The sequence below is a fragment of the Capra hircus genome, chromosome 2 (assembly GCF_001704415.2).
Source record: "Capra hircus breed San Clemente chromosome 2, ASM170441v1, whole genome shotgun sequence".
Classification (NCBI taxonomy): domain Eukaryota; kingdom Metazoa; phylum Chordata; class Mammalia; order Artiodactyla; family Bovidae; genus Capra; species Capra hircus.
In genome coordinates this window covers 123,363,490-123,391,434 of record NC_030809.1, presented here as the reverse complement: position 1 = coordinate 123,391,434, position 27,945 = coordinate 123,363,490, and the positions used below count along the sequence as shown (strand labels likewise).

Here is a 27,945-nt window from a genome sequence, read left to right as displayed (position 1 = left end):
ACAAGCGCTGCATGCACACCTTAGATTTAGTACCAGCTGAATTTCTAAGAAGCACAAGCTGGAATCAAGGTTGCCGGGAGAAATATCAATAACCTCAGATGTGCAGATGACACCACCCTTATGGCAGAACGTGAAGAGGAACTAAAAAGCCTCTTGATGAAAGTGAAAGTGGAGAGTGAAAAAGTTGGCTTAAAGCTCAACAGTCAGAAAATGAAGATCATGGCATCTGGTCCCATCACTTCATGAGAAATAGATGGGGAAACAGTGGAAATAGCATCAGACTTTATTATTTTGGGCTCGAAAATCACTGCAGATGGTAATTGCAGCCATGAAATTAAAAGACGCTTACTCCTTGGAAGGAAAGTTATGACCAACCTAGATAGCATATTCAAAAGCAGAGACATTACTTTGCCAACAAAGTTCCATCTAGTCAAGGCTATGGTTTTTCCACTGGTCATGTATGGATGTGAGAGTTGGACTGTGTAGAAAGCTGAGTGCCAAAGAATTGATGCTTTTGAACTGTGGTGTTGGAGAAGACTCTTGGGAGTCCCTTGGACTGCAAGGAGATCCAACCAGTCCATTCTGAAGGAGATCAACCCTGGGATTTCTTTGGAAGGAATGATGCTAAAGCTGAAACTCCAGTACTTTGGCCACCTTATGTGAAGAGTGGACTCATTGGAAAAGACTCTGATGCTGGGAGGGATTGGGGGCAGAAGGAGAAAGGGACGACTGAGGATGAGATGGCTGGATGGCATCACAGACTTGATGGACATGAGTTTGAGTGAACTCCGTGAGTTGGTGATGGACCGGGAGGCCTGGCGTGCTTTGATTCATGGGGTTGCAAAGAGTCAGACACGACTGATTGAACTGCACTGAACTGAATTTCTAATAATTTGCCTCATTTCTGTCCGTAGTAATCAGATTTTCCATTTTTCCTGTTCATAGCAGATGCACATTTCTGTAACTGTTGTCTGAGAGAGGCGTGGGACTTCAACCCACCCAAGACAAATCTTAGTTCTAGTTGCTACAATTAAGCAAACTGAAACCTGACTTCCAGCTTGGCAAGCAAGCCCTCCATCTGGAGGAAAATCAGCAACAACGAGAGCACCTCTACAAGGAGCAATAGTAGACTGGGAGCATATGAGGATGATTCTGTAGATGGAGTTAAAGTAAACATTTGGATGCAGTTAGAATGCTTGGACAAATGTTATGTGAGGTAATTGCATCTCCATTACCTGAATGTTTTCTTAAAATGGATATTATGTCTGATTGGGGAACACTTCCTCTACCTGATATTTTAAGTAGAAGACACATAAAATTGCCCTTTAGCCAGTATTAATTGGCCACGCTAAATGGGAGCCTCTGGAATTGCCTGAGCCTACACACTTCTTAGTTTGAAGCAACAGGGAATATCTGGTAAGAAAAAAAAATTACAGTTTTATTCAGTGATGTGTTTAAAACAGGAGTATTGACACAAACTAATTCTCTGTATTATAGCCCTATGTATTCTATGGAAAAGGCAGATGGCTTATGGATATTCTCTATAGATTATCACAGTCTGAAGTAAATAATACCATACACAGTCTCAGCAGTTCCAGACATGATATTGGAACTACAAAAGATGTTAACAAGCCAGAGGGGATTGGTTTTCAGTGATTGATGTTGCAAATGCCTTCTTTCAATCCCAACTTTTAAGACCCTAATGCAATATGTATTTACATGGGGAGGGTCCCAATTTACATTTACTGGTTTGCCCCAGTTTATAACCATAATTTTATTAGAAAAGAGTTTGGATGTGATAGATTTCAAGTGTTCTGCTGTATTGATATGACACCACCCTTTGAGCTGCTATCTTTGAACCAGTTTCCTAACATTTGACCCAAGACCACATGCTCAAATTCTCATTATTCAGAAATAAAATAATGAATAATTTACCATCTAATTGACCTGAAGTTGCTCAACATGCTCACTACCAATACAAAGGATTTCCCTCAAGGCCCATTAATTGGACCATAAGGTGCTTATCCATTCTCTTCTAGAAAGCAATGTCTCTTGTCAGCTCTGACCCTTGTCACTAAGACTGTCAAAAGATTTGAGAGGTTACCTTACCTGAATGCTAACATGTTAGCCTGCCACAGTTTCATGGATGCTGGAACCTAGCATGAAGCTCTTGGGTGAGAAGCAAAGAATTTGATTAAAACTCACAGCAACAGCAGTGCCCAGAGTATACGCATGTTGTGCCATATTCCTGAGTTCCTACTCTCAAAGGATAACAGAACACCAGGTGACACATGAACATTGTGAACTGCATTATATGAAGGCAACTCTGAACTTAGGGAACTCAGATCTTCTATAATGTGCAGTGAGCATGCCTGTTCATTTGCTCCAGAAGGCAACATTTTATTTTACTGAACAGTAAGTACAGCTGACCTGTGCTCTAGAGGGAGACATTATCTCTATTTCCAAAGCTATAAACAAACCTTTCCTTTGCTCCAGCCTGAGACACTATCTTTCTGTTCACTGAACAACCCACCTTGAAAAAAAGTCTGGAACAAATATAGTCAGTGCTTCTGTTACCAGACATACAAAGATTCACAGATATTTAATCCTCAACAATAACTAAATTTCTGTAGACAACTACTCCATCAAATTAGCTGGGATTAGCTTCCTGTAATAGCTTCATAAATCATATTCTCAATCCATTTTGCAAACAAAGACTTCTTTTAAAGAAAAAAGTTTTGAATAACTCTTCTTTAATAAATACATACATACATTCTAAAAGCACAAAAACATCTGTTCAAAATCCCTTACCATGTAGAAGCATTTACTTTCCTCTACTCTCTGAAAAAGTGATTTCTTGTGTTTAATAACATAAGTGAGCTCCAGACGGCTACTCTATGAAATGAGGTCCAAAAATTAGCTTTGTGTGAACAAAATTTTTCTTTGTTTAATCAAACATTTTGTATAATTTTAATAATTATCAAAATAATTTCTTTGTTTCTAAAATACTGGTCCCTTCCCTCTGTTCTAATTTCCATTCCATACATAGATTCTTTGTAAAAACCTATCTGGATATTGCTGGAATATTGAGAACATAATTTCATAAATAGAACATCTAAACTTGGGAACAAATGGTTATCCAGCTGCACACTGTTTTGAACTCAGTATTTAGGGGTCTTTGATGAAAAAATGTTTGCTGGATTTGTTCTGTAAAACTTGTCACTCATCCATATCCTACTAAGTTCTTCTTACAGTAAGAATTTTAGATACCTTTTCAATTCAAATCAATATGCTTAATTTTTTTAATATTACAGAAATAATTGTATGTGTTCCACAAACTCTAGAAAGAGCTATTCATAATCACTATTCCATTTGAACTGGACATTTACCCATATATTTATTTATTTTTTTTCCAGTACTCTTATTTATTTTTTTTTTAAAAGCCTCACACACAAAGAATGTTCCTGATCTAAAAATTACTTTTAAACATCTCTTCTCTTATTAATAAGTATTTATAAATTAGATAAAGTACTTTTACCAGCTGACTAATCATTAACCTAGTTTCCAGTTCCTCTCCTAGAGGTTAGTCATCTTCCATGAAAAATTAAATGGTGTAGCATCACTCAATAATATGAACTTTTCTTGCAAGACAAACTGCAATTTGAAAAAATGTTGGAAGATTCCTCAAACATCATTCTTCTGCTGAATTGAATGACTCCAGCTGTACAAACTCATTTTAAAGTAAAATTTAATAGATTATAAAATTTTATATCTGAATAATAAAATTGATCACATTCAGTAAAACTTTATTTAATGGCAGAGTTTTGCAACTGGGAATCCAAGATAAGTTCTGGTTGATCAGCCTTTCACCAGGGATGTAAGGCATAATAGATTCCATGTGGGGATCTCTTAAACTTTGCAGGAGTTTTGTAGGTCAATATATAACTCATTCAAATACTCTTACATTTCAGTAATCTCTCCTTTTGGAATACAGTTAGACAATTTTAAAAGCTAATAAACTTGCATTAATTTTTACTAGTTTTTAGTAAGTAGTTTTAACACATCACAGGTTCATTTTCTATTGATACAAACGGTTTTTAATGCTTCAAAGACAAAAGTCTGAAGTTTTATTGAGGACAAAGGTATATACAAATCAGAATGTTCCCTAGAAATAACACCTGAGTGAAAAAGGACAAGTGACCCCTGGATTTAAGAGGTCATTGGTTCAGGATAGAGGGATTAAAAGTAGAACTTGAATCACCATTGACTATTACAAACTTAAAGGGAAGGATGTCACCTGTAGTTAAACTACACAGGAAAGATAACAGGTATTTTACAGTGGCAGAGAATTTAAATATTCATTTGTAAGCTGAAAAGAAACAAGAAGCTGAGGAATTATAGTGTATTACTTTATAGAGATAAAAGGCTGAAAAGAGGTAGAGGAGCCAAGTTTAGTTCACCTCTTTTTCTCTGGTAAGAAGCAAAAGAATTTCCTAGAGGGCTGAGTTTTGAGCGCTTCAGGTAGATACTCTCAGGAGCACACAAATTTTTAAATGCAGCATTTGTCCTAGATTTATTCAACAAAGTATCTTCTTTTATTCTGCCAATGTATAGATCAATGTGAAGACTCAAGTGTCCTTCAGAAGTTTGTAGGTTCTTACTAGATTCTCCTTTTTACCCTGTATTGGCATCAACAGCTTTCCTCTTATTAAGGAGTCCTTATATTCAGCATCAGGGACTTCAGACTCGGAAACTGCCTTTATTTTATTTCAAATTGGCCCAAATGACTCTAGAGTCCACTCTTCTGGTTGCCCTGAGTATGTGAGGTAAGAACTCCCTAGTAGTAAAATAAGGCAGTTAACAGGACGTATCCAAAATATGTTCATTGGGATGGTTTCCCATTCTTCTTAATGCCCCACCTGAAGGAGCATCCTTCTGTACGCCTTTCTTTTCCTCCTATAGTCTGGCAGAGGACAGTAGAGCAGCCAACACACAAGACACTCTTTGTACCTGGCTAGACAGTGGTGATTTCATAGCCTCCTGGTCATTTCAGATTCATGAAATAGGAATTTGGGCTAGGTACCAGGCAGCACTTCTTGTGTTTTCTCTTCTCTTCTGGAGAGGGATGAAGCAGATCCTTTGTGAGAGGCATGTTCTCGTAGGGAGGTTGTCACTGCCAGAAACCTTGGTATAAACTTTTAAAATGTTGTATTTCAATTAACATGTACAATACGTTGATATGATACATTTATATATTGCAGCTTGATTACCACTGTAGTGTTAACATCTCTATTAGATCACATAATTATCATTTTTGTGATGAAAACATTTAAGATTTAGTCTCTTAGCAGCTTTGAAGTACAGAACACAGTATTGTAGATGATAAATACGATGGTGTGCATTAGATTATCAGGACATAGCAATTGGTTTCAGGCTTGTACCCTTTAAACAACATCTCCCCAGGTCCCCCATCTCCCAGACCCTGCAACCACCATTATACTGCCTCAATAAGTTCACCTCTGGAGAGACAGACAACAAAACTAAGATACCTATGCTGAGCTTACATTGTTGTGAGGAATGGGGACAGAAGGGATAAAAAATAAATTTAAAAATTAAATTACTGGCATTCCCTGAAGATATTATTGGTTCAGTCTTTAGACTACCACAATAAATGAAAACCATCAAATCAAATTACATAATTTTTTTGTTTCCCAGTGCATATAAAAGAGAAAAAGTTGGCTTAAAGCTCGCCATTCAGAAAACTAAGATCATGGCATCCAGTCCCATCATTTCATGGCAAATAGACAGGGAAACAGTGGCTGATTTTACTTTTCTTGGCTCCAAAATAACTGCAGATTGTGATTGCAGCCCTGAAATTAAGAGATGCTTACTCTTTGGAAGGAAAGTTATGACCAACCTAGACAGCATATTGAAAAGCAGAGACATTACTTTGTCAACAAAGGTCCATCTAGTCAAGGCTATGGTTTTTCCAGTGGTCATGTATAAATGTGAGAGTTGGACTATAAAGAAAGCTGCTGCTGCTCCTGCTGCTAAGTCGCTTCAGTTGTGTCCAACTCTGTGCAATCCCATAGATGGAAGCCAACCAGGTTCCCTCATCCCTGGGATTCTACAGGCAAGAACACTGGAGTGGGTTGCCATTTCCTTCTCCAATGAATGAAAGTGAAGTCACTCAGACATGTCCGACTCTTAGTGACCTCATGGACTGCAGCCTACCAGGCTCTGCCGCCCATAGGATTTTCCAGGCAAGAGTACTGGAATGGGGTGCCATTCAGTTCAGTTCAGTTGCTCAGTCGTATCCAACTCTTTGTGACCCCATGAATTGCAGCACGCCAGGCCTCCCTGTCCATCACCAACTCCTGGAGTTCACTCAAACTCACGTCCATCTAGTCAGTGATGCCATCCAGCCATCTCATCCTCTGTCGTCCCTTTCTCCTCCTGCCCTCAATCCCTCCCAGCATCAGAGTCTCTTCCAATGAGTCAATTATTCTCATGAGGTGGCCAAAGTACTGGAGTTTCAGCTTTAGCATCATTCCTTCCAAAGAACACCCAGGACTGATCTCCTTTAGAATGGACTGGTTGGATCTCCTTGCAGTCCAAGGGACTCTCAAGAGTCTTCTCCAACACCACAGTTCAAAAGCATCAATTCTTTGGCACTCAGCTTTCTTCACAGTCCAACTCTCACATCCATACATAACTACTGGAAAAACTATAGCCTTGACTAGACAGACCTTTGTTGATAAAGTCTCGGCTTCTCTGAAAGAAAGCTGAGTGCCAAAGAATTGATGCTTTTGAACTGTGGTGTTGGAGAAGACTCTTGAGAGTCACTTGGACTGCAAAAAGGTCCAACCAGTCCATCCTAGAGGAGATCAGTCCTGGGTGTTCATTGGAAGGACTGATGCTGAAGTTGAAACTCCAATGCTTTGGCCACCTGATGCAAAGAACTGACTAACTGGAAAAGACCCTGATGCTGGGAAAGATTGAGGGCAGGAGGAGAATGGGACGACAGAGGATGAGATGGTTGGATCACATTATGGACTCAATGGACATGGGTTTTGATGAACTCCAGGAGTTGGTGGTGGACAGTGAGGCCTGGCGTGCTGTGGTTCATGGGGTCACAGAGTTGGACATGACTGAGCGACTGAACTGCATATAAAAGTTATGTTTACACTATACTGTAGCATATTTAAACATGTAATAGCATTATGTCTGAAAAACAACGTACATATTTTAAATATTACTACAAAATGCTAGCCATCATCTGAGACTTCAGTAAGTCATTGTAGTAACAAAGATTATTGATCATAGATCACCATAACAAATATAACAATGAAAAAGTTTGAAATATAAAGAGAATTACCAAAATGTGATACAGAGACATGAAGTAATCAAATACTCCTGGGAAAAATACAGTGCCAGGAGACACTCAAAGCAGGGTTGTCACAACCTTCAATTTGTTTAAAAAAAAAAAAAGGCAACATCTGAAAAGTAAAATAAAATGAGGTATACCTGTAGTCTGTTAGACATTAACAGTCATGAGAAAGAGGGAAAATTGAATAATGGCTGATAAGAAACAATAGAACAAAATAAGGCAAGGTGGGGTTGGGGTTGGTGAACTAGAGTAGTCAATAAAGAATTGGTGTAGTTTTCATTGAGAAGTAAGAACTATATAGAGATTCTTAAGACATTTCTAAATATTGAATACTAGGATTTACCTTCTTAACTTTCACATATAACATCAGTCAATCAGTTAAGTTGCTCAGTCATGTCTAACTCTTTGTGACCCCATGGACTGCAGCATGCCAGGCTTCCCTGTCTATCACCAACTCCCAGAGTTTACTCAGACTCATGACCATTGAGTCCATGACACCATCCAGCCACCTCATCCTCTGTTGTCCCCTTCTCCTCCTGCCTTCAATCTTTCCCAGTATCAGGATCTTTTCAAATGAGTCAGTTCTTCATATAGGGTGGCTTTAGCATCAGTCCTTCCAATGAATATTCAGGACTGACTTCCTTTAAGATGGACTGTTTGGATCACCTTGCAGTCCAAGGGACTCTCGAGAGTCTTCTCCAACACCACAGTTCGAAAGCATCAATTCTCAGTGCTCAGCTTTCTTTATGGTCCAACTCTCAAATCCATACATAGCTACTGGGAAAACCATCGCTTTGACTAGATGGACTTTTGTTGGCAAAGTACTGTCTCTGCTTTTTAATATGCTGTCTAGGTTGGTCATAACGTTCCTTCCAAGGAGTAAACGTCTTTTAATTTCATGGCTGCAGTCACCATCTGCAGCGATTTTGGAACCCCCCAAAAATAAATCTGCCACTGTTCCCACTGTTTCCCCTCTATTTGCTATGAAGTGAAGAGACTAGATGCCATTATCTTAGTTTTCTGAACGTCGAGTTTTAAGCCAACCTTTTTACTCTCCTCTTTCACTTTCATCAAGAGGCTCTTTAGTTCTTCCTCATCTTCTGCTATGAGGGTGGTGCCATCTGCATATTTGAGATTATTGATACTTCTCCTGGAAATCTTGATTCCAGCTTGTGCTTCATCCAGCCCAGCATTTCTCATGATATATAACATACATGTGTGCTAAGTCACTTCAGTCCTGTTTGACTCTGTGACCCTATGGACCACCAGGCTCCTCTGTCCATGAGATTATCCAGGCAAGAATACTGGTTTGGTGGTGGGGGGTGGAGCGGGGGGGGCAGCCCTAAGATGGCAGAGGGATAGGACAAGAAGACCACTTTCTCCCCAAAAAATTCATTGAAAGAACATTTGAAAGCTGAGCAAATTCCACAAAACAACTTCTGAATGCTGGCAGAGGACATCAGGTACCCAGAAAGGCAGCCTGTTGTCTTTGAAAGGAGGTAGGACAAAATATAAAAGATAAAAAGAGAAACAAAAGAGTTAGGGACAGAGACCCATTCCAGGAAGGGAGTCTTAAAAGAGGAGAAGTTTCCAAACACCAGGAAACCCTCTCACCATTGGGTCTGTGGGGAGTTTTGGAATCTCTGACAGCAACATAACTGGGAGGAAAAATAAATAAATAAATAAAACGACAGATTATGTGCCTAACAGCAACTCCCAGCAGAGAAGTAGCCCAGATGCTCGCATACACCACCAGCAAGCGGGGGCTGAACAGGGAGGTATCAGCTGCATTGCTTAGGGTAAGGACCAGGCCTGAATGCCCTGAGGGCAATCTAAGGGAGCTAATATGAGATAGCAACCCTAACTGTGGGATAGCCAGAGAGAAAGAGAGAGAGAGAGAGAAGAGAGAGAGAGACAACTATCCTGCAAAAAGTCCTAACCTAAGGCACTGCCTGCCCACTGACACAACAAAGGACTAAGCGATTAACAAAGGAGAGCTAGCAGACTGCGAACCGGCCCATCCCCCCGCTGGAGGCAGGGAGGCAGGTGTGGGACAGCCAGGGCCAGAAAGGGGCAATCTCAGCCCCAGAGACTGCATCCTCTACCAAACTGCAAGCAGGCTCCCAGTTGCTAACCAAGACTTCTTGGGATTCTGGATGGTTGACATCCACCAGGAGGGCCACAGCCAGAGATCAGCTCCCAGAAGAGACACATGGCACAGCTGAGATGCGCACACCTGCTGCCACCCAGGAAACCAAGCGGCTGGCACAGGGGAGGTGATAAGATGCACCCCCCTCCCCAAAACCTGGGGAGAGTTTGCTTGCAAAACACCTGGCTGCCTGAGCTGCTCGGATCTGGGAAAGGCACAAAATGCAGGCCCAACTGAGTCTGTGCCTTTGTGGATGCCCAAGAACCTGAACCTGAGCGGCTTAGACCTCGAAAGGGCACACAACCCAGGGCCTGCTTTAGACACTTCCCCTGCAGGGCAACCTAGATCCTGAGCAGTATAGACTGGGAAAGCATACATGCTGTGAGTAGAAGCAAACCCAGTGTGGCTGAGACACAGCAAGCACTCCCCACACACATCAGTGACATTTGTTTGCAGTGTTCCACACTCCCCACAACATGACTGAACAACTGAGCCTAAATAAGTGACCACCTAGGCCCTCTTGTGTCAGGGTGGAAATTAGACACTGAGTTCAGTTCAGTTCAGTTCGGTCACTCAGTTGTATCTGACTCTTTGTGACCCCATGAATTGCAGCACACCAGGCCTCCCTGTCCATCACCAACTCCTGGAGTTCACCCAGATTCACATCAATCAAGTCAGTGATGCCATCCAGCCATCTCATCCTCGGTCGTCCACTTCTCCTCCTGTCCCCAATCCCTCCCAGCATCAGAGTCTTTTCCAATGAGTCAATTCTTCTCATGAGGTGGCCAAAGTACTGGAGTTTAAGCTTTAGCATCATTCCTTCCAAAGAAATCCCAGGGCTGATCTCCTTTAGAATGGACTGGTTGGATCTCCTTGCAGTCCAAGGGACTCTCAAGAGTCTTCTCCAACACCACAGTTCAAAAGCATCAATTTTTCAGTAGTCAGCTTTCTTCACAGTCCAACTCTCACATCCATACATGACCACTGGAAAAACCATAGCCTTGACTAAACAGAACTTTGTTGGCAAAGTAATGTCTCTGCTTTTGAATATGCTATCTATGTTGGTCATAACTTTTCTTCCAAGGAGTAAGCATCTTTTAATTTCATGGCTGAAGTCACCATCTGCAGTGAATTAGACACTGAAGAGACCTTCAAACAGAAGAAGCTAAAATGGGAACTGTTTTGGAAGTGACAGGTGCAACAGATTAAAACCCTCTAGTTAGCACCGACTACATTGGAAGGGGCCTATAGATCATGAGAAGTATAAGCTGGAACAATAAACAACATGAAACTGAACTAACCCCACACTGCCTGAAACAGCTCCAGAGAAATTCCTAGATATATTTTTACTATTATCATGTTTTAATTGTTTTTTTTAATTTTTAAGTCCTCTATTACTTCTTTATTTTTTTAATTTAAACATATTTATTTTAATTGGAGGCTAATTACTTTACAATATTGTATTGGTTTTGCCATACATCAACATGAATCCACCATAGGTGTACATGTGTACCCCATCCTGAACCCCCCTCCCACCTCCTTCCCCGTACCATCCCTCTGAGTCATCCCAGTGTACCAGCTCCAAGCATCCTGTATCCTACATAGAACCTGGACTGGCGATTAGTTTCTTATATGATATTATACATGTTTCAGTGCCATTCTCACAAATCATCCCACCCTCTCCCACTCCCACAGAGTCCAAAAGACTGTTCTATACATCTGTGTATCTTTTGCAATCTCACATACAGGGTTATCGTTACAATCTTTCTAAATTTCACATATATGCGTTAGTATACCGTATCAGTGTTTTTCTTTCTGGCTTACTTCACTCTGTATAATCAGCTCCAGTTTCATCCACCTCATTAGAACTGATTCAAATGTATTCTTTTTAATGGCTGACTAATACTCCATTGTGTATATGTACCACCACTTTCTTATCCATTCATCTGCTGATGGATATCTAGGTTGTTTCCATGTCCTGGCTATTATAAACAGTGCTGTGAGACACGTGTACCACAATATTACTCCCGTGATTTTCATTTTTATAACCTGCTATTACCTTGCAAAAAGAAGACCCTATTTTTAAAGCAAACTTTATACATATTTTTTATAATTTTTGTGATTTTGTTTGTTTTTTTAATACTGTACTTTTGAGAGTCTAACCTTTACTCTAGATTTTTAATCTTTGCTTTTGGTATTTGTTATCAATTCTGTACCTTTAAAAACCCAATCTTCAGTACCCATTTTTGCTTGGGAGCAAGATTACTGGCTCGACTGCTCTTTCCCCCTTTTGACTCTCCTTTTTCTCCCCCAGGTCACCTCTATCTCCTCCCTCCCCCTTCTCTTCTCTACCCAACAATGTGAATCTCTTTGTGTGTTCCAGGCTGTGGAGAACACTTAGGGAACTAATTACTGGCTAGATCTGTCTCTCTCCTTTTGATTCCCCCTTTTCTACTCCTGGTCACCTCGATCTCCTTTCTCCCTCTTCTCTTCTCTATGTAACTCTCTGAGAGGTCCAGGAGGTGGAGAGCACATAAGGATTGATTACTGGCTAGACTGCTCTCTCCCCTTTTGATTCCCCCTCTTCTCCTCCAGGTCACCTCTATCTCTCTCCTCCCTCTTCTCTTATTCGTGTAACTCTATGAACCTCTCTGGATGTCCCTCACTGTGGAAAATCTTTTTCACCTTTAACCTACATGTTTTATCCTTAGTGCTGTATGGATGGAGAAGTCTTGAGTCTATTGTAAGAATAAGACTGAAAACCAAAGGCAGGAGGCTTAAGTCCAAATCCTGAGAACACCAGAGAACTCCTGACTCTAGGGAACATTAACCAATGAAACCTCATCCAAAAGCCTCCATACCTACACTGAAACTAAGCACCACCCAAGAGCCAACAGGTCTCAGAACAAGACATACCATGCAAATTCTCCAGCAATGCAGGAACATAGCCCTGAGCTTCAAAATACAGGCTGCCCAAAGTCACACCAAACCCACAGACATCTCAAAACTCACCACTGGACACTGCATTGCACTCCAGAGAGAAGAAATCCAACTCTACCCACCAGAACACTGATGCAAGCTTCCCTAAACAGGAAACCTTGACAAGCCACCTGTCCAACCCCACCCATAGCGAGGAACCTCCACAATACAGAAGAAGCACAAACTGCCAGAATACAGAAAGGCCACCCCAAATACAGCAGTCAAAACAAGATTAAAAGGCATAGAAATACTCAGCAAGTAAAGGAACATGATACAAGACCACCAAACCAAACAAAAGAGGAGGAGATAAGGGGTCTGCATGAAAAAGAATTCATAATAATGATAGTAAAAATGATCCAAAATCTTGAAAATAAAATGGAGTTAAGATAAATAGCCTGGAGACAAGGATTGAGAAGATGCAAGAAATGTTTAACAAGGACCTATAAGAAATTTTAAAAAGAGTCAATACATAATGAATAATGCAATAAATGAGATAAAAAACACTCTGGAGGGAACCAACAGTAGAACAACAGAGGCAGAAGACAGGATAAGCGAGGTAGAAGATAGAATGGTAAAATTACATGAAATAGAGAGAAAAAAGAAAAAAGAATTAAAAGAAATGAGGACAACCTCAGAGACCTCTGGGACAATATTAAATGCCCCAACATTAGAATCACAGGAGTCCCAGAAGAAGAAGACAAAAAGAAAGGCCATGAGAAAATACCTGAGGAGATAATAGTTGAAAACTTCCCTAAAATGGGGAAGGAAATAGCCACCCAAGTCCAAGGAACCCAGAGAGTCCCAAACAGGATAAACCCAAGATGAAACACCCCAAGACACATATTAATCAAATTAACAAAGATCAAACACAAAGAAGAAATATTAAAAGCAGCAAGGGAAAAACAACAAATAACACACAAGGGGATTCCCATTAGGATAATAGCTGATCTTTCAACAGAAACTTTTCACGCCAGGAGGGAATGGCAAGACATACTTAAAGTGGTGAAAGAAAATAACCTACAGCCCAGATTACTGTACCCAGCAAGGATCTCATTCAAATATGAAGGAGAAATCAAAAGCTTTACAGACGAGCAAAAGCTGAAAGAATTCAGCATCACCAAGCCAGCTCTCCAACAAATGTTAAAGGATCTTCTCCAGACAGGAAACACAAAAAGAGTGTATAAACTCAAACCCAAAATAATAAAGTAAATGGCAATGGGATCATACTTATCAATAATTGCCTTAAATGTAAATGGGTTGAAGGCCCCAACCAAAAGACAAAGACTGGCTGAATGGACACAAAAACAAGACCCCTATATATGTTGTCTACAAGAGAGACCCACCTCAAAACAAGGGACACTTACAGACTAAAAGTGAAGGACTGGAAAAAGATATTCCATGCAAACAGAGACCAAAAGAAAGCAGGAGTAGCAATACTCATATCAGATAAAATAGACTTTAAAATAAAGGCTATGAAAAGAGACAAAGAAGGACACTACATAATGATCAAAGGATCAGTCCAAGAAGATATAACAATTATAAATATATATACACCCAACATAGGAGCATTACAATATGTAAGGCAAAAGTTATCAAGTATGAAAGGGAAAATTAATAATAACACAATAATAGTGGGAGACTGCCGTGAGCCAGCAGAGGAGATCCCACCCATGACAAGGTCATGTGGAAGAGAACTGTTAAGCAAGGCTTCAGGACTCAAGGGGCTCCCTAGACCTGCTCGAGCATCTACCCCAAAACCAGAATCTGTCTGTCTTACTATTTTGTGCCTTTCACCAACTCTCCTGACATACAGGGGGCCATCCCCGACCATCTGTCTCTGGAGAAAATCAACTTAGGGCTCCAGCTAGTGAGTCTCCTGGACATGAGAGGAATATTTCAAATCAAACCTCCTCTATTAGCATTCTAGCTTGCTTGGCAGGTTTATCCAGACTCTTGCAGCTATGCTTGTGATTATTCACAGCCTCCCAACTGTGAGAGGTACGGGAAGCCTAAAACATAGAGCCTTTCAAAGAGTTAAAAGTTATTAGAGTAGTGCTGGTGTAGGATTTCATTATTGGGCCAATGCTTGTTGCTAAGTTCCCAGATCTCTTATCCACTGTGCACCTGAGAGTGCATTAGTTAACATAGTTGGAATGTAAGAAAAACAAGTGTAGCCTTGAAATTAACCACATCAGACCTTTGAGCTAATTGGTTCTTTCTTGTAACTCACTGCACTTTTGCTCCGTGAGAAATGTAACTCTGTTTAGCATTTTCTGAGGCTGACATAGATTAGAAATATAAAGAAAAAACATTTCAAGGGAAAATAAGTTTTCTGGTTGAGCAGCCTTTATCAAAAGAGGGTCATAAAATGTTCACAGGCCTCCAAGGCCAGAAGATAACGTACACAATATCGTTTATGGGAAAGGTATGCAGAAAAAATCCTGGTTTTGATAAAGACAAAACAGATGTAATGTTTGGGCTGACTCTGTATGACTTTGCATCTTTCATTTCCTTCTATGTACAAGTTAAGGTATAAAAGCTTCCCTGAAAAATAAAGTGATGGACCAGGATCAGTTCCACAAAAGCTTAGTTCCCCCATGTTTTTCTTTCTTTTTCCTTCTCTCCCCTATTTTCTTATCGGCAACTTTCTTTCCTTATCTCTCTCTAAATCTCTTTGCCAATGCCATTTCTCCTTTGGGTTCCCCTGGATCCTGTGGGGGTTGGACCCCAGCAGGACACTTTAATACCACACTCACACCTATGGATAGATCAACTAAACAGAAAAATAACAAGGAAACACAAACCTTAAATGATACAATGGACCAGCGAGACCTAATTGATATCTATAGGACACTTCACCCCAAAACAATGAATTTTACTTTTCTCTCAAGCGCACACGGAGCCTTCTCCAGGATAGATCACATCCTGGGCCATAAATCTTGCCTTGGTAAATCCAAAAAAAAATTGAAATTATTCCAAGCATTTTTTCTGACCACAATGCAGTAAGATTAGATGTCAATTACAGGAGAAAAACTATTTTAGTTTCATTTGGAAGCTGAACAACACTCTTCTGAATAACCAACAAATGACAGAAGAAATCAAAAAGAAATCAAAATATGCATAGAAAGAAATGAAAATGAAAACAAAACAACCCAAAACCTATGGGACAGTGTAAAAACAGTGCTGAGAGGAAAGTTCATAGCAATACGGGCTTACCTCAAGAAATAAGAAAAAAGTCAAATAAATAACTTAACTCTATACCTGAAGTAACTAGAAAAGGAAGAAATAAAGAACCCCAGGGTTACTAGAAGGAAAGAAATCTTTAAAAAATAGGGCAGAAATAAATGCAAAAGAAACAAAAGAGACCATAGCAAAAATCAACAAAGCCAAAAGTTGGTTCTTTGAGAAGATATATAAAATTGACAAACCATTAGCCAGACTCATCAAGAAACTAAGGGAAAGAATCAAATCAACAAAATTAGAAATGAAAATGGAGAAATCACAACAGACAACACAGAAATACAAAGGATCATAAGAGACTACTATCAGCAACTATATGCCAATAAAATGGACAACTTGGAAGAAATGGACAAACTCTTAGAAAAGTATAACTTTCCAAAATTGAACCAGAAAGAAATAGAAAATCTTAACAGACCCATCACAAGCACAGAAATCAAAACTGCAATCAGAGATAGTCCAGCAAACAAAATCCCAGGACCAGACGGCCTCACAATTGAATTCTACCAAAAATTTAGAGAAGAGCTAATTAAAGACGCTTACTCCTTGAAAGAAAAGTTATGACCAACCTAGGTAGCATATTCAAAAGCAGAGACATTACTTTGCCAACAAAGGTCCGTCTAGTCAAGGCTATGGTTTTTCCAATGGTCATGTATGGATGTGAAAGTTGGACTGTGAAGAAAGCTGAGCACCGAAGAATTGATGCTTTTGAACTGTGGTGTTGGAGAAGACTCTTGAGAGTCCCTTGGACTGCAAGGAGATCCAACCAGTCCATTCTGAAGGAGATCAGCCCTGGGATTTCTTTGGAGGGAATGATGCTGAAGCTGAAATTCCAGTACTTTGGCCACCACATGTGAAGAATTGATTCGTTGGAAAAGACTCTGATGCTGGGAGGGATTGGAGGCAGGAGGAGAAGGGGACGACAGAGGATGAGATGGCTGGATGGCATCACTGACTCGATGGACATGAGTTTGAGTGAACTCCGGGAGTTGGTGATGGACAGGGAGGCCTGGCATGCTGTGATTCATGGGGTCGCAAAGAGTCAGACACGACTGAGTGACTGAACTGAACTGAATGCCTATCCTACTCAAACTCTTCCAGAAAATTGCAGAGGAAGGTAAACTCCAAACTCATTCTATGAGGCCACCACCACCCTAATACCAAAACCAGACAAAGATGCCGCAAAAAAAGAAAACTACAGGCCAATATCACTGATGAACATAGATGTAAAAATCCTTAACAAAATCCTAGCAAACAGAATCTAACAACATATTAAGAAGATCATACATCATGATCAAGAGGGCATTATCCCAGGGATGCAAGGATTCATCAATATCTGCAAATCAAACAATGTAATACACCACATTAACAAATTGAAAGATAAATACCATATGATTATCTCAATAGAGGCAGAGAAAGCCTTTAACAAAATTCAACATCCATTTATGGTTAAAAAAAAACCTCCAGCAAGCAGGAATAGAATGAACATATCCCAGCATAATAAAAGCTATATATGACAAACCCACAGCAAACATTATCCTCAATGGTGAAAAATTGAAAGCATTTCCCCTAAAGTCAGGAACAACACAAGGGTGCCCACTCTCACCATTACTATTCAACATAATTTTGGAAGTTTTAGCCACAGCAATCAGAAGAGAAAAAGAAATAAAGGAAATCCAGATTGGGAAAGAAGAAGTAAAACTTTCACTATTTGCAGATGACATGATCCTCTACATAGAAAACCCTAAAGATTCCACCAGAAAAGTACTAGAGCTAACCAATGAATACAGTAAAGTTGAAGGATATAAAACCAACATACAGAACTCCCTTGCATTCCTATACACTAACAATGAGAAAACAGAAAGAGAAATTAAGGAAAAAATTCCATTCACCATTGCAATGAAAAGAATAAAATACTCAGGAATATATCTACCTAAAGAAACAAAAGACCTATATATAGAAAACTATGAAAGACTGATGAAAGAAATCAGAGAGGACACAAATAAATGGAGAAGTATATCATGTTCATGGACTAGAAGAATCAATATAGTGAAGATGAGTATACTGCCCAAAGCAATCTATAGATTCAACGCAATCCCTATCAAGCTACCAATGGTATTTTTCACAGAACTAGAACAAATAACTTCACAATTTGTATGGAAATACAAAAAACCTCAAATACCCAAAGCAATCTTGAGAAAGAAGAATGGAACTGGAGGAATCAACCTGTCTGACTTCAGGGTCTACTACAGCTCAGCTCAGTTCAGTTCAGTTCAGTTGCTTAGCCGTGTCCACCTCTTTGCATCCCCATGAATTGCAGCACACTAGTCCTCCCTGTCCATCACCAACTCCTGGAGGTCACTCATACTCATGTCCATTAAGTCAGTGATACCATCCAACCATCTCATCCTCTGTCGTCCCTTTCTCCTCCTGCCCCCAATCCCTCCCAGCATCAGAGTCTTTTCCAATGAGTCAACTCTTCCCATGAGGTGGCCAAAGTATTGGAGTTTCAGCTTTAGCATCAGTCCTTCCAAAGAACACCCAGGACTGATCACCTTTAGAATGGACCGGTTGGATCTCCTTGCAGTCCAAGGGACTCTCAAGAGTCTTCTCCAACACCACAGTTCAAAAGCATCAATTCTTCAGTGCTCAGCTTTCTCCAGAGTCCAACTCTCACATCCATACATGACCACTGGAAAAATCATACTACAAAGTATGATTGGCTACAAAGTATGATGATTTTTTGGCTATTCTACAAACCTATACAAAGTATGGTACTGGCACAAAGACAGAAATATAGATCAATGGAACAAAATAGAAAGCCCAGAGATAAATCCATGCACCTATGGACATCTTTTCTTTGGCAAAGGAAGCAAGAATATACAATAGAGAAAAGACAATCTCTTTAACAAGTGGTGCTGGGAAAACTCATCAACCACCTTTAAAAGAATGTAACTAGAACACTTTCTAACACCATACACAAAAGTAAACTCAAAATGGATTAAAGATCTAAATGTAAGACCAGAAACTATAAAACTCCTAGAGGAAAACATAGGCAAAACATTATCTGACATAAATCACAGCAAGATCCTCTATGACCCACCTCCCAGAGTAATGGAAATAAAAGCAAAAATAAACAAACGGGACCTAATTAAACTTAAAAGCTTCTGCACAACAAAGGAAACTATAAGCAAGGTGAAAAGACAGCCTTCAGAATGGGAGAAAATAATAGCAAATGAAGCAACAGACAAAGAACTAATCTCAAAAATAAACAAGCAATTGCTGCAGCTCAATTCCAGAAAATAAATGACCCAATCAAAAAATGGGTCAAAGAACTAAACAGACATTTCTTCAAAGAAGCCATACAGGTGGCTAATAAACACATGAAAAGATGCCCAACATCACTCATTATCAGAGAAATGCAAATCACAACCACAATGAGTTACCCCCTCACACGGATCAGAATGGCTGCTATCCAAAAGTCTACAAACAATAAATACTGGAGAGGATGTGGAGAAAAGGGAACCCTCTTACACTGTTGGTCAAAATGCAAACTAGTATAGCTACTATGGAGAACAGTGTGGAGATTCCTTAAAAAACTGGAAATAGAACTGCCAAATGACCCAGCAATCCCACTGCTGGGCATACAAACTGAGGAAACCAGAATTGAAAGAGACACATGTATCCCAATGTTCATCGCAGTCTGTTTATAATAGCCAGGACATGGAAGCAACCTAGATGTCCATCAGCAGATGAATGGATAAGAAAGCTGTGGTACATATACACAATGAAGTATTACTCAGCCATTAAAAAGAATACATTTGAAGCAGTTCTAATGAGGTGGATGAAACTGGAGCCTATTATACAGAGTGAAGTAAGCCAGAAAGAAAAACACCAATACAGTATACTAACACATATATATGGAATTTAGAAAGATTGTAATGATAACCCTATATATGAAACAGCAAAAGAGACACAGATGTATAGAACAGTCTTTTAGACTCTGTGGAAGAAGGCGAGAACAGGATGATTTCAGAGAATAGCATTGAAACATGTATATTATCATATGAGTAACAGATCGCCAGTCCAGGTTTGATGCATGAGACAGGGTGCTCAGGGCTGGTGCACTGGGATGACCCAGATGGATGGGATGGCGAAGGAGGTGGGAGGGGCGTTCAGAATGGGGAATACATATATGCACATGGATGATTCATGTCAATGTATGGCAAAAACCACTACAATATTGTGAAGTAATTAGCCTCCAATTAAAATAAATAAATAAATAAAAAGAATACTGATGTGGGTTGCCATGCCCTCCTCCAGGGGATCTTCAAGGACCAGGCATCAAACTCTCATATCTTGCCTTGTCAGGCAAGTTCTTTACCACAAGTGCCACTTGGAAGGCCCCCATATAGCATACTGCAGTGTTAGTAATATCTATCATGTTGCACATTACATCCCCAATACTTATTTATACCTGAAAGTTTGCAGTACCTTTTGACGGTCTTCATCCAATTTTTATTTCCCTCATATGAGATGATGGATGTTCCCTAAATATACTGTGATAATTATGTAAAGATCATTATGCTCTATACCTTAAACTTACATACTACTGTTAAGTCAATTATATCTAAAAACTGGAAGAAAAACTACTGCATTTTACAATAATCAAAATAGTTAAAATTCTACAGTGTTGCTTCTGTTCCAACTCTTTTGCAACCCCATGAACTGTAGCCATGTCCATGGGATTTCCCAGGCAAAGATACTGGAGTGAGTTGCCATTTTCTTCTCCAGGGGATCTTCCTGGCCCAGAGATCAAGCTCATGTCTCCTGCATCGCAGGTAGATTCTTTACCGCTGAACCACCAAGGAAGCTCAAAATTCTACATTATTGTATATAACATGTGAGTGAGTGAAAGTTGTTCAGTTGTGTCTGACTCTTTGTGACTCCATGAGCTATACAGTCCATGGAATTGTCTAGGTCAGAATACTGGAGTGGGTAGTCTTTCCCTTCTCCAGGGGATCTTCCCAACCCAGGGATCAAACCCAAGCCTCCCACATTGCAGGCGGATTCTTTACCAGCTGAACCACAAGGGAAACCCATATAATATAATTGTTTTATAATAGAAATTCAACTTATACAAACATAAACAAAATTGGAAGGTAATACTGATTTGTGTCTTTTAAGCAACATGAAAAGTATATATGAAAAATAGGTTTAAATACTTCAATATAATATAAAATGAATAGAGGATATATTCTCAAAAAAAAGAACTATAGATGAGTTATAAGCATTATGTAGAATATGGATATACATAAATGAAAAATCGTGAATTGCAATTATAGGATATTCCTTTTTACATATAAAAATTTGCAAATAACTTTTAAAAGGCCATAGACAATGTTGGGAAATATTTTGTGATAAGCTAGTATGCACTCAGAGAAGGCAATGGCAACCCACTCCAATACTCTTGCCTGGAAAATCCCATGGACAGAGAAGCTTGGTAGGCTGCAGTCCATGGGGTCACTAAGAGTCGGACACGACTGAGCGACTTCACTTTCATTTTTCACTTTCATGCATTGGAGAAGGAAACGGCAACCCACTTCAGTGTTCTTGCCTGGAGAATCCCAGGGACGGGTCGCACAGAATCGGACACAACTGAAGTGATGCAGCAGCAGCAGCAGCAGCATGTGCTACTCATTAAAGCAGGATACAGCTTTCTGGAAAGCAATGTATATATAAAGAGTCCTTATATGATAAACATAATGATTCAAACATTTTTCACAAAAAGTACTTAACAGAATATGCTCACAACATAAAATAAAATAAAAAATCCAAGTCACAAAATGATCTCGTTTGTACAATGCATGTAAATGTTTGTGAAAATAAACAGAGATGAAATACACATGACTCTAGAATTCACAGTTTCATTTATTTATACATATAAATTCTTTCAGTTCTCATCTAACGAGACCATGCCTTAGGAGTTATAATATAAGAGGGAATTAAGAGTGACCAACTATAGCCAACTGCCTAGCATCCAAAGTACAACACAGATTTATCTGTTCTGAATTTCATATTATATGTGTCATGTGCAAAGTGAAGTGAAAGTCACTCAGTCGTGTCAGATTCTTTGCAATCCCATGAACTGTAGCCCACTAGGCTCCTTTGTCTATGGAACTTCCTAGGCAAGAATAATGGAATCGGTTGCCATTTTCTTCTCCATATGTGTAATACTTCTTGTCAATTTGGAAATTTTTCCATTTGTCCTCCAGAGAAATTTACAACAAACAATTTATAACAAAACTACTTTTGTGAATGATTAAATTTACAACAAACAACAAATCAACAAAAATCAGTGACTAAATTGCAGAAATTTACACACAAAAAAAATCAGTGATTAAATTGAAGGACTAAAATAAAGAGATCATTTTACTTTATGCACACACTCAGGGAATTAATCTGGCAGAAGTTCAGCTCTATTACCAGGACAACACTGCTGCCCTGAATAATTCTGCTTCTTTATATACTTAGAAAATAAAAATAAAAGATTTAGAGAAGTGTTTCAGTGAGGGCCCTAGGCAGTAATAAAAAACTTTACATTGGGCATACAAATATTAACTTTAAAAATATTAATGAAAATTCAAAAGGCTATCAATTTGTGATACGATATATTTAGAAAACATGGAACTTAATTAACAAATGTGATTCAAGGAAAAACAACCAGCCTACAAAGAGTGAAGTCACCACTGCAAATTAGGGCTAAGAGCTTTAAGAAGCATTTCTATTTTTGTTATGTAAGTTTTATCATGTAAGTTTGGTTTAGCTGATAAGTAGATATGAAAGATTTTATTTCTGAGCTAAAGAGACTCAGAAAAGTGGATTAGAGGCTAGAATAAGCAACCAATAGGGAGAAAACTTGTTCATTAATATACACGATCTGTAGTTTGGCAATTATCAATGAATGAATTGATAAGCTTATCAATTACCATAGCTTTGGTTTTATAGGTCTGGGGCAGTTCCCAGTAGATGCTGCTGCTGCTGCTGCTGCTAAGTCGCTTCAGTCGTGTCCGTCTCTGCGATCCCATAGACGGCAGCCCACCAGGCTCCCCCGTCCCTGGGATTCTCCAGGCAAGATCACTGGAGTGGGTTGCCATTTCCTTCTCCAATGCATGAAAGTGAAAAGTGAAAGTGAAGTCACTCAGTCGTGTCCGACTCCCAGCGACCCCATGGACTGCAGCCTACCAGGCTCCTCCGTCCATGGGATTTTCCAGGCAAGAGTACTGGAGTGGGGTGCCATCAGCTTCTCCGCCAGTAGATATTACAATACTAAAAAAAGAAAGAACATAGCTCAGTCGTATCAGACTCTTTGCGACCGCATGGACTATACAGTCCATGGAATTCTCCAGATCAGAATACTGGAGTGGATAGCCTTTCCATTCTTCAGGGGATCTTCCCAACGCAGGGATCAAACCCATGTCTTCTGCATTGCAGGCAGATTTTTACCAGCTGAGCCATAAGGGAAGCCCACTATACTAATAATGCAAAGTTTATTTTGGTGTCAAATTAATTTTAATATCTCCATAAATTACATTTGCTGTAAGTTTGTAGGTTAATTAAAGGCCTAAAGGGATCAATTAAACTAGTGCATTATGTAGTAGAAACTATATGCACAGACTATATCTTTTTTAAAAGTCACATTGATAACAAGAAAATGTTAATGTAACTTTTTGGATCTTTTAATAAACTCTATTCATCTTTAGAGAATTTTCCTTCAGAAAATGCTTATATTACTCACTTCACTTCCTACCTTTTCCAAACATTTTCACAAATCTTTCTACAAGAGTTTGTTTTTTTCTTTTTGTATAACTCTGCATAATAAAAGACTTACATTAGCCGAGTAAATTTTCAGCAGGAAGTTGTTAAAAAACAAACTACCTAAAAGAAAGGAGCAACTGTTCTGGAAATCAAGGCCAACTTCATTAAAAGTAAACAGTCCTAGAGTTGAAGTTCAGTTCAGTCACTCAGTCATGTCTGACTCTGCGACCCCATGAATCACAGCACTCCAGGCCTCCCTGTCCATCACCAACTCCCAGAGTTCACTCAAACTCTTGTCCATCGAGTCGGTGATGCCATCCAGCCGTCTCATCCTCTGTCATCCCCTTCTCCTCCTGCCCTCAATCGCTCCCAGCATCAGGGTCTTTTCCAATGAGTCAACCCTTCGCATGAGGTGGCCAAAGTATTGAAGTTTCAGCTTCAGCCTCAGTCCTTCCAATGAATACCCAGGACTGATCTCCTTTAGGATGCACTGTTTGGATCACCTTGCAGTCCAAGGGACTCTCAAGAGTCTTCTCCAACACCACAGTTCAAAAGCATCAATTCTTTCGCACTCAGCTTCGTTCACAGTCCAACTCTCACATCCATACATGAACACTGGAAAAACCAGAGCCTTGACTAGACGGGCCTTTGTTGGCAAAGTAATGTCTCTGCTTTTCAATATGCTATCTATGTTGGTCATAACTTTCCTTCCAAGGAGTAAAGGTCTTTTAATTTCACGGCTGCAATCACCATCTGTAGTGATTTTGGAGCTCAAAAAAATAAAGTCTGACACTGTTTCCACTGTTTCCCCATCTATTTCCCACGAAGTTATGGGGCCAGATGCCATGATCTTAGTTTTCTGAATGTTGAGCTTTAGCCAACTTTTTCCAAATGCAAATATTGGCCTTGTTGTATACTAGTGAAAAGAAACCATAGGGGCATAGAGAAAATAAATTGTTGAATGTCTGCTGTCTAAATCAGCAGTGTTGGGCAATGCATATTAATCTCTTATTCAGTCCTCAAAGTATTATTTCTAATATACAAATATAGATCTAAGACTCACTGTCTAGACAATGTGATCAAGATCACTTGAAGTGATGTGTTAGTCCCTCAGTCATGTCAGACTCTTTGTAACCCCATGGACAGGGGCTTGCCAGGCTCTTCCATCCGTGGGATTTTCCAGGTAAGAATACTGGAGTGGGTTGCTGTTTCCTTCTCCAGGGGATCTTCCTGACCCAGGGATTGAACCCAGGTCTTCTGAATTCCAGGCAGATTCTTTACCATCTGAGCCACCAGGGAAGCTCAAGATCACCAAGTTAATGGATAATAAGACCAAGTTTTCAATCCAAACCTCTCTAGTCCAAATGATATTCATATAAAACATGGTTCAGACCAAAGACTGAGGGAAAAAAATACAAACAGATGCCAGTAAGCAAGGTGTGTTTAGGGATTAATGCGGTCACCAAAGGATGTGGAAGCTGCCTGGAGGGACTTCCAGTGAACTTAAACTATTTTTATTTTGCTCTTACTTACATATTTTATATTTGTACATTTTTACCAGTTCTTTGTACCTGTGGCTCTTACATAACTATAAAACAAATCAAACATACAAATAAATAATATGATAAAAGAAAAACACCTACAGGGAAAAATAAACATGTAGTGTTTTACATTTTTTCAGATACAGTTTTACTTGCTGTATAAACATATACACATAGACATGTATGTGTATTTATATAGATGTTTTATAATTTAGACATATACATAGATTTTTGAATAGACTTAAATGTTATAGGCATTTGTTAGAGAACATTTAAGTATCCTAATTTCCTCAAACAAGTTCGGACAAAATGAATTTTCAGATTCCTTGCAGCATTACACATCCTATTATCTGAATTGATTGGTTGTTGTGTATTTTGTTTTGTTTTTTGTATCTGTTATCAATTTTGTACCTTTAAAAACCCAATCTTTAGTACCCATTTTGTTTGGGAGCAAGATTACTGGCTTGACTGCTCTCTCCCCCTTTGGACTCTCCTTTTTCTCTCCCAGGTCACCTCTATCTGCTCCCTCCACCTTCTCTTCTCTACCCAACTCTGTGAATCTCTTTGTGTGTTCCAGACTGTGGAGAACACTTAAGGAACTGATTGCACGCTGGATCTGTCTCTCTCCTTTGATTCACCCTCTTCTGCTCCTGGTGACCTCGATCTCCCACCTCCCTCTTCTCTTCTCCATGTAACTCTATGAACCTCTCTGGGTGTCCCTCACTGTGGAGAAACTTTTCATCTTTAACATAGATGTTTTATCATTGATGCTGTATAGATGGAGAAGTCTTGAGGCTACTGTAAGAATAAGACTGAAAACCAGAGGCAGGAGGCTTAAGTCCAAATCCTGAGAACACCAGAGAACTCCTGACTCCAGGGAACATTAATCGATAGGAGCTCATCAAACACCTCCATACCTACACTGAAACCAAGCACCACCCAAGGGCCAACAAGTTCCAGAGCAAGACATACCATGCAAATTCTCCAGCAACACAGGAACGTAGCCCTGAGCTTCAATAAACAGGCTGCCCAAAGTCACTCCAAATCCATTGACATCTCATACCTCATTACTGGACACTTCATTGCACTCCATACAGAAGAAATCCAGCTCCATCCACCAGAACACCAACACAAGCTTCCCTAACCAGGAAACCTTGACAAACTGCCACGCATCCAACCCCACCCACAGTGAGGAAATTCCACAATAAAGAGAACTCCTCTAACTGACAGAACAGAAAGGCCACCCCAAAAACAGCGATATAAACAAGATGAAGAGACAGAGAAATACCCAGCACATAAAAGAACAGGATAATTACCCACCAAACCAAACAAAAGAGGAAGAGATAGGGAATCCACCTGATAAAGAATTCCAAATAATGATAATGAAAATGATCCAAAATCTTGAAAATAAAATGGAGTTACAGATAAATAGCCTGGAGTGAAGGATTGAGAAGATGCAAGAAAGATTTAAGAAGGACCTAAAAGAAATATAAAAGAGTCAGTACATAATGAATAATGCAATAAATCAGATAAAAAACACTCTGGAGGGAACCAACAGTAGAATAACAAGGGCAGAAGATAGGATAAGCGAGGTAGAAGATAGAATGGTAAAAATACATGAAACAGAGAGGAAAAAAGAAAAACGAATTAAAAGAAATGAGGACAGCCTCAGAGACCTCTGGGACAATGTTAAATGCCCCAACATTAGAATCACAGGAATCCCAGAAGAAGAAGACAAAAAGAAAGGCCATAAGAAAATACCTGAGGAGATAATAGTTGAAAACTTCCCTAAAATGGGGAAGGAAATAGCCACCCAAGTCCAAGAAACCCAGAGAGTCCCAAACAGGATAAACCCAAGATGAAATACCTCAAGACACATATTAATCAAATTAACAAAGATCTAACACAAAGAATAAATATTAAAAGCAGCAAGGGAAAAACAACAAATAACACACAAGGGGATTCCCATAAGAATAACAGCTGATCTTTCAAAAGAAACTCTTCATGCCAGGAGGGAATGGCAAGACATACTTAAAGTGATGAAAGAAAATAACCTACAGCCCAGATTACTGTACCCAGCAAGGATCTTATTCAAATATGAAGGAGAAATCAAAAGCTTTACAGACAAGCAAAAGCTGAAAGAATTCAGCACCACCAAGCCAGCTCTCCAACAAATGCTAAAGGATCTTCTCCAGACAGGAAACACAAAAAGAGTGTATAAACTCAAACCCAAAATAATAAAGTAAATGGCAATGGGATCATACTTATCAATAACTGCCTTAAATGTAAAAGGGTTGAAGGCCCCAACCAAAAGACAAAGACTGGCTGAATGGATACAAAAACAAGACCCCTATATATGTTGTCTACAAGAGAGACCCACCTCAAAACAAGGGACACTTACAGACTAAAAGTGAAGGACTGGAAAAAGATATTCCATGCAAACAGAGACCAAAAGAAAGCAGGAGTAGCAATACTCATATCAGATAAAATAGACTTTAAAATAAAGGCTGTGAAAAGAGACAAAGAAGGACACTACATAATGATCAAAGGATCAATCCAAGAAGAAGATATAACAACTATAAATATATATGCACCCAACATAGGAGCACCACAATATGTAAGACAAATGCTAACAAGTACAAAAGGGAAAATTAACAATAACACAATAATAGTGGGAGACTTTAATATCCCACTCATACCTATGGATAGATCAACTAAACAGAAAATTAACACGGAAACACAAACTTTAAGTGATACAATAGACAAGCTAGATCTAATTGATATCTCTAGGACATTTCACCCCAAAACAATGAATTTCACCTTTCTCTCAA

The 27,945-nt window shown here is 39.4% G+C and overlaps 1 pseudogene; it reads right to left on the bottom strand.

The window, feature by feature from the left end:
* On the bottom strand, window positions 4,883–5,152 carry LOC102181820 (annotated as a pseudogene).